Source organism: Anomalospiza imberbis, unplaced genomic scaffold (assembly GCF_031753505.1).
Source record: "Anomalospiza imberbis isolate Cuckoo-Finch-1a 21T00152 unplaced genomic scaffold, ASM3175350v1 scaffold_176, whole genome shotgun sequence".
Classification (NCBI taxonomy): domain Eukaryota; kingdom Metazoa; phylum Chordata; class Aves; order Passeriformes; family Viduidae; genus Anomalospiza; species Anomalospiza imberbis.
In genome coordinates, this window is record NW_027099810.1 from 62766 (window position 1) to 70759 (window position 7994).

The 7994-nt window shown below is 53.7% G+C and overlaps 1 long non-coding RNA gene across 1 annotated transcript; it reads right to left on the bottom strand.

Annotated features, from left to right (window-relative positions):
* Positions 1-999, bottom strand: LOC137466331 (uncharacterized). The gene is made up of 2 exons (XR_010995124.1): positions 507-999; positions 1-223 (listed from the first exon to the last, which is right to left on the bottom strand). It is a non-coding gene; the product is annotated as an uncharacterized lncRNA (long non-coding RNA).
* Positions 1000-7994: the final 6995 nt, after the last annotated feature.

Genomic DNA, 7994 nt, shown 5'->3' on the forward strand with positions numbered 1-7994 from the left:
TTGATTTCATTTCAGAAGCTATTGAACAAGTTTAATTTTTGGGTGGTGTCATGTTTGCCCTTGGAGGTGTACACTCTGCAAACTTGAGCTGTGTTGCTGAAATGCTCAAGCAGGTCTGTGCTGCAGGTCACCCCATTTCTTCTTTGGCTGATTGCGGCCCGGTGCTGAGCTCCAGCAGAGCCCTGGCAGAGCCCAGAGCAGCCTCAGCACCCGCAGAGCCTGGCTGCAAGGAGAGAAACCAGAAAGCGCCCGTCAGCTGAAGGCTCCTGTCCCCTTGTCCCAGCCGCCCGCGGTGCCCAGGCCATGCTGGCCGTGCCCAGAGCTGTGCCCAGAGCTGCCCATCCCTGCTGCCTGTGGGAGCAGAGCAGGAGGGCAGGACATGTGCCCAGCCTGCAGCCAGCCACGGGACATCCAGCCCTCAGCAGCTGCCCAGAGCAGGATGCTCCTGTGCTCGCTGCCATCTCCCCAAAGCTCTGATCCCACCATGCCAAGCAGACCGGACCCACCTCACGCCATCCCTCGCTGGAAGAAAAGCTGGTCCCAAACGATGTCCTCAGCCTTCTCCAAGGGTACGGCCCATCCACGCAACAGCTGCTCCCAAGCACTTCCCCATCCAGACTGGACCCCACCTGGAACGCTTCCTCTAGAAAAACACACAACAAATTATTGAAAATAGATTACAGACAAAAAGGGGAACAAGAAAAAAGGTCAAAAATCTTATCTCTGTCAGGGGCTTAAGGAAGGCCCAACCCCTGCATGCCAGGGAAAAACCCACCCACAGGTGAGGGAAGCCCAGGCTGTCTCCCTTCCCCCTGCACTGCCCCCCAAAATAACGGTGATCCCAAAGCAAACAGGGGCAGTGGAGCAGCCCAAGCCCTTCCTTGCCTGCAAAGCAAAGCAGCCCCTGCACAGGTTCTGGAGTCCCACCTCTGCTCCCACCATGGGGGTTTCTTTGTGTCGGGCTGGCTGCCCCAGCCCCAGCCCGGGGCACGGTGGGTGCTGGGGCTGTTGGCAGGGCCAGGAGCCCACTCCCATTTCATCAGCACCCCAGCCCATCCCCCCAGCCCTGCCAAAAGCAGCCTGGCAGCCGACTGAAGGATCAGCTGCATCTGCCCCAGCAAAGGGGGAACCTTTGGTTCCCGGCCAGGCTGTGCAATGCCCAAATCTGGGAGCATCCCCCTGCGTGTGGACTCACCTGCAAATTCCCTGTGGAGCCTGGCTTTGGAGAAGGCGCCAGAATCAAAGTCCATCATCTTCAGCTGCCGGTGACCAGGTGGAGGAAGAGGTTGTCATTTTTGATGTCGTCCTCACTGTCCCCAGCAGCAGCAGCCCCACCTGGTACAGCTTCTCCAGGGCCGCCTCCTCCTTCCCTGAGGTGAGCCCAGGCTGTCAAGGTTCTGCCCAGGGCCCCAGCTGTCAGGGAACCAGGACAAGCAAAACCAGCTCAGATGGTGGCCACCAGTGCTGGGCAGAGCAGCTCAGCTCCAGCACAAGGGCTGCGTGTTCCCATCTGATGACCCCTGGGCAGTGACACAGGCAGGACAAAACCAGTCTGGTTGGCTTTGCCACTGATTGCCAGGACATGTGTGGAGCTGTTACCTGCCAGGCCCCTGGATCCAACTGTGCACGTTGATCTCTCCCATCTTCTAGGGCAGAAGACCACCCTGCACCCATGGATCACGGAAAAGCTCTTCTAAGGATGGCCTGTCCAAGGGCTGCATGGACAAACACCTCTTAATGAGATCCTGGCACTCTGGGGAAACAAACCAGAAATCACCAGTCAGTTGGAGAAGTTGCCCCCCTGTTCCCATGCCCAGGCCATGCTGGGTGTGCCCAGAGCTGGGCCTAAACTTCCCCATGGATTCTGTGTTTGGAGGAGAGCAGGAGAGCAGGACATGTGCCACCTCCTCAGCAGCTGCCAGAGCAGGATGCTCATGAGCTGCTGCTGTCTCCCAGCACTGGTATTGCCCCCGTGGCCAGAGATGAGGACCCACCTTGAGAGAGCCGTCGTGGGAACAAGATCCGCCCCCAGATGATCTCCTGGCCCCTCCTGACCGGGTGCTTCCCCATGACCAGGTGGTACAGCAGGAGGCCCAGGGACCAGATCGTCGCTGCCTCGCCGTGGTAGCGTTGGTGCTGGATCCACTCTGGTGGGCTGTAGGACAGGGTTCCTGTGGAACACAGACAGAGTTCATCAGGGGGACTCTGCTGCTCCCAGAGCCTGGCCCCAGCACCCCATGGCATGTGGGGGCTGCCCCAGTGGCACACAGGGTGACTGCTGCCCTCTCACCAGCACCTGGGACTTGTGTACAGACTTGGGGCTGGAAAAGAAGCCACTGGTGTTGGAAGAGGGCAGCAGAAATCCTGGGAAGGCCCAACCATGACACACAAAAGCAAAACTCATCCAGTGGTGGAGAAAGCCCGCTCTACTCCCCGCCTGCACGGCCCCCCAAAAATGTTAACCAGTCAATGCAAACAATGGGAGCAGAGCAGTCCAAGCCCTTCTCGCCTGCACACCAAACCATCCAGGGCACAGGGTCAGACCCCCCTCTCTGCTACCCCCACTGGGGTTTTTGTCAGGCTGGCTGCCCCAGCTCCAGCCTTAGCCCAGGCCACAGTGGGTGCTGAAGGCTGTCGGCAGGGCTGGAGCTGACCCCCTCACACCCCCACCCAAATCAGCTTGGCTCCAGCATTAATCCCATCCTGGCTGCAATAGGGGGAGCCCTGGGGCTGCACCCCAGCAGGGCCATGAGATGCCCAGGAACATCCCCCGGCAGAGCTCACCTGCAAACTGGGTGTAGGCTGTGTCTTGGAGGAAGGCGCCACAGCCAAAGTCAATCAGTTTCAGCTGCCCGGTGGCCAGGTCGAGCAGGATGTTCTCAGGCTTGATGTCCCTGTGCAGGACCCCGCAGCTGGTGCAGTGCCGCACAGCCTCCAGCACCTGGGGGAACAGCCCCCGCGCCTCCTCCTCGGGCAGGAACCTCCGCTCCGCCAGGAAACCCGACAGCTCCTGGCACCGCTCCGGACGCTCCAGCACCAGCACGACGCTGTCAGGGAGCTCAAGCCACTCCAGGAGCTGAATGACACCAGTGCAGCCAGAGGACACCTTGTCCAGCAGCACGACCTCCAGGGGTGCGCTGGTGCCGTCGGGCTGCGGGAGGAGCGCGATGCCGTCAGTGGGGCTGAGGCCGTGCCAGGGCTGGGGAACCCCTCAGCCAGCCCGGGATGCTCTGCATGCCCCGCTCAGCCCATGCCCGCTCTCCCTGCAGGGCTCCCGGCGGCTCCCACCCTGCCGGGCCCCGGCTCCTCGCCACCCGGCACGGCCCGGCTTCTGCCGCTGGCCCCGCTCACTCACCAGCTCGCCCCAGTGCCGGACGCGGTTCCGTGGCACCCTTTTGATGGCCACCTGCAAGCAAGGGAGAGCAGTGGGTTGAGCGCGCCGCCCGCCCCGCCGGGCCCCATCCTCCTCCTCCTCCGCCCCCTCCACCTCCTCCTCCTCCTCCTGCTAATCCTCCTCCTCCTCTGCCCCCTCCTCCTGCGCCCGCCGCCGGTCCCGCCGCTCACCGGGGCGCCGTCCGAGAGCCGCGTGGCCGCGAAGACGCTGCCGAAGCCGCCGCTGCCCAGCAGCGAACCCAGCCGGTACCGCTCCTGCAGGGCCTCCTCCTGCGCCTTCCCTGCGGGCGGGACGGGGCTGTCAGCGCTCGGCCCGGGGCCAGGAGCGGCCCCCGAGCGCCCCCCGAGCGCCCCGGGCTGGCCCTCCCCAGGCGTTCTGTCCCTGGAACGGGACAGCGGCGGAGCTCGGGCCGGGGAAGCCGCAGCGGGGGCGGCGGGAGCGGCCGCGCCGCGTGTGTCCTCCGCGGGGCCCGGGAGGAGCCGGGGCCGGGGCCGGGACTGGAGCCCACGTCGGGGCCGGGGCCGGGCTCGGGCCAGGCGGAGCCAGAGGGCGGCGGTGCCGCCCCAGCCCCAGGCACTGATGCCCGCCCAGCAGCGCCACCGCCAGCACGACCAGAGCCGGGCGGAGGCGAGACCCCGGCGGGACGGCCGGGGACGGGGACGGGGATGAGGACGGGGAAGCCCCGCCGGGGGCCGGGGGCGGGCTGGGGACATGGCCGGGAATGGGGAGAGAGAGATTGGGAGTGGAGGGGACAGCGGGAAAGGGAGAGCGGGAGAGGGTGCGGGACAGCGGGAGAGGGAGAGGAGATGCGAGAGGGACTCAATAGAGTATGTGCTTTAGCTGCCGCTGCTGCTGCCGCTGCTGCCGCTGCTGCCGCTGCCGCTGCCGCTGCAACTGAAGCTCCGGGGCCGTTTGTCCCCGTGTCGGTTTTTCCGTTGCCCGCTCGCTCCCGCGCCCATCCCCCCGCTCCCCGGGGGCAGCCCCTGAGCCTGTCCAAACACGGGAACTTTGCCCTGGTCAGCCCAGACCCAGAGTCTGGACTCCTACACAGGGGAACAGGAATCCCCTCGGTCGCTGCCATGCATTGTCCCCGCTGAGGATCAAACCCTATCGGGGCACATTCCCTGAGTGCAGAATTTGTACCTGACCCAAGCACTGCACTTACCTCTCCAGCAATGATTAAAAAATAAAAATCTAAAGTCTGTGAGACTCTCCGTTAAAAACAGAATGTTACAAATGTTGAGTAGAGGCAACTGCACGTTGTAGTTGGCATCTTAATATAATAAAATATTTTTTTTTATTTTTTCTATTTTACAAATCCTGAAAGCATGTTTCCTTAACTGCCAGTACTATTTAGTTTATTGTCAGCTGTGTAGAAGTCAAATCATAACTTTCAAAATAATTCAGGCTAATGCAGTTTAGTAATGGTTAAAAAAATGTGTACTTCATACGGCAGCTGGGCTTCTATCAAATCTGTTTGCTGTATATCCAATGGCATATTTTACTAAAATTCCTTTCATCAACGTATGGCCTCATTATTTGATGCACTGTCAGTGAACTCTGTGCAGCACAGTCTGCAGGATTTCATATATAAACTACACTATAGGGAAAGACATGCCGGAAGGATTTTAATTTCCACTTTCAACAAATTGATTTAAAAAATCATTACTATATTCTTGAAGTCTACTGGAGACGGGTTTTTTTAATGCATTGTCCACCTAATTTTGGATCAACATTTTGTGCAGCTAAAATGTAAAGTGATACACATATGAACGTGTACACTGCACAGCAGTGATCATCTGTTGGCCCAATAACCCAGTTATTTTATTGTTAGACTGAACACATTTGCTTTCTTCCTGGTTTTTTTAAACACTTGATTTCATTTAAATTTGGAGTATATGTGACAGAGAATCAGCAGAGTCTCTATAAAAAATCCCACTTGTGAGCTTACACAAGTCATTGACTCAATGGGGACCTGCTCCTCTTGATGGGTTTCCCTCAGGTACTCATCATCACAGCATCTGAGCACTTTAAAAGCTTTAATGTCTCCATTCTCTACCCTCTATCCTTGTTAGAGGTAGCTGGATTTCTTTTAATGCTGCCATCGGAGATGACATCCCTTGGATAACATCACACTAGCCGTCAGGACCAGTACCCACATCCCCCTAGTCACACAGCCAACCTTCTCCACAGGGACAACAGACTTGGAACTCCTGCAGGGAGATCCATGACTCACATACCACTTTTTACAGTGTTTTATTTGTGATTTAAGTGCTTGTGCAAACTGCAGAAAATTACAAGCAATCACAGTTTCATTTTCTATAAAGAACTTCACAGAGCTGTGTAAGGAAAAACACACTGCCAGTATGGGTTCAGACAGCAGGTCATCAAAGCTTTAACAGCCCTGTGTCCTCTGATCATCAATTTTACCATTTTCAAGGGTTACAACATGCTGCTATCTATTCAGAGCTTCAAAAACCTTTCTGTTTGTGACACAGCAGGAATCACTTTATATTTGGTGCAATAGTTGTTTTGCTATTTTTAAGCTGCTTTATGAGGGGTGCTATCATGACAGTTCCTGGAATCTGAAACAGCCATACTTGAAAAAGAAACCAAGAATTCATGCATCACCTCCTCCATTCAACACAGAAATACTTCCACTTTAGTTTAAAATCACAATAACTTTCCTGTGTCTTGTGAGGACACAGTGTGCAAGGATGAATCAGTATTTCACTGAAAAAAAGGAAAAATTTTAGATGGTTAACCAGTTAGTTTCCATAACCAGAAGTCCAACATTAAAAAGGCAGGATGTAAAACACTTCTCATTTCCTTTTCCCCTAAGTCATTTGTCCCCTAAGATGATGAGGCAATCTCAATCTTGAGGGACTTCTGAGGTTTCATTCCTCAGGGAATGAAAGGATTGTCAACACTGGAACAGGAGCTCAGAGAAATTGTGGATTCTCCATCTTTGCAGACATTTGAAGCTTGACTGGACATAGCTCTAAGCAATCTAATCCAAAGCTGAAGTTATCCATCCTTCGAAATACAAATAAAATCATATGACTTCCTCATGTCTCCTTCAATCCTAATTTTTCTACTATTTCCTTCAGCAGTTAATGGACAAATTAATAACTGAACTGAATCACACACTGAAGGTCTTGCTCAACATCCAACACCCTTCCACTTAAACTTGGATGTCTGACAGCCATCAAATGACTTTTTCTACTCTCTAGTGACCTTATCTTCCCAAAGACTCTTCTGATAAGGGCAATGTCTACCTGAGCTGCTTACGAATTAACTACTTCACTATTAAAATCTGACTGAAAACAGGATCACTTGTCTTTTATAACACTGTCCAAAAGCTGAAGCAATTCAAGAACTGATCCATAGGCAGATAATCAACCCCTGTACCAAGAACAGCAATGTGTGCATAGGACAAGTGGAGTACACACAGCATAGGTACAGGCACTGCATTAGCTGTATCACTTAATTCAGTATCTCACAGCTTCCACGTACAGTTCACCCACATGGTCCTGGTTTGCCCATCCCGTGAAAACTAAGCCCACAGCTGAGTGTCACAGTTATTAACATGGTATGTGAAATAAGGCTTTTGCCTGCACGGAGACAAGAGGGGGATTTATTCCAAGATTTCCCCACTGGAGTCTGAAGAAGTTGGGTGAAAAATGCCACTGGATGAATTATTGACACCCAAACCACGCCAATGACTTCTGCTCGCCCAGCACACAAGACCATCTGTGTGTTCCCTCCTGACCTCTCTTTTCTATCCAGATCAGCAGCTCTTTCCTGCCAGTCTATTATGTCCCAGTGACACCAGGAAGTGGAAGCCATTGTAGTTACCACATTAAATATTTCTCAACATTGCAGGGAAAAAAAACTACTAGAAAGGAATTGGGCTGCATGCTGGCTTAGCTAGAAAAAGAAATGTGGTGGAGAAGATTAAGCTGTGTTTCTATAGCCACAGCTGAGCAGGTGGCAAAGACCCATCACTGGTGCTTGTTCCATAGAGGATTCCACTCCCTGGCAAAACAGTTACTCCTCAAAGAAACCAGGGCTTGAAGATATCCAGGACTCTGCCTGTCAGATGAGCCTTGTGTAAGTTTATGAAGTCTTGGGGTCACTATGATTAACTACCTTCCTTAAGCTGTTCCCCACCAGGCTTTAGTGCTTTTAAACCACTGACCCCTTGAATTAAAGAGGGAGATTTCTCTTTTCACAGCTGTGACTCAACACAGGAAGGAATTCAGAGACATCTGAAAACAAAGCCAGGCAGAATTAAAAACAAAATCCTTTAATGACAGATTTAGCAAGTGATGGGCACAGCTGGAGCTTACAAATACAACTAAGCAAATGAGCATGCATTATACAACAACCTTACATAGACAGATCCTATGAAGGGCAATTTCCTCACAAGGAATTGCAAAAACCTAACTGCTATGAATAAATCATCAGAAAAACTAGATATTGGCTGTTCAAAAGGAATCTGAGTCTTCGGATCCTTTACCAAACTAAATGGTAACCACCCCTAAAATATGTGACAACCAATTAAGAAACTAAAGCCTTCACTTTTAGTTATTGTCTA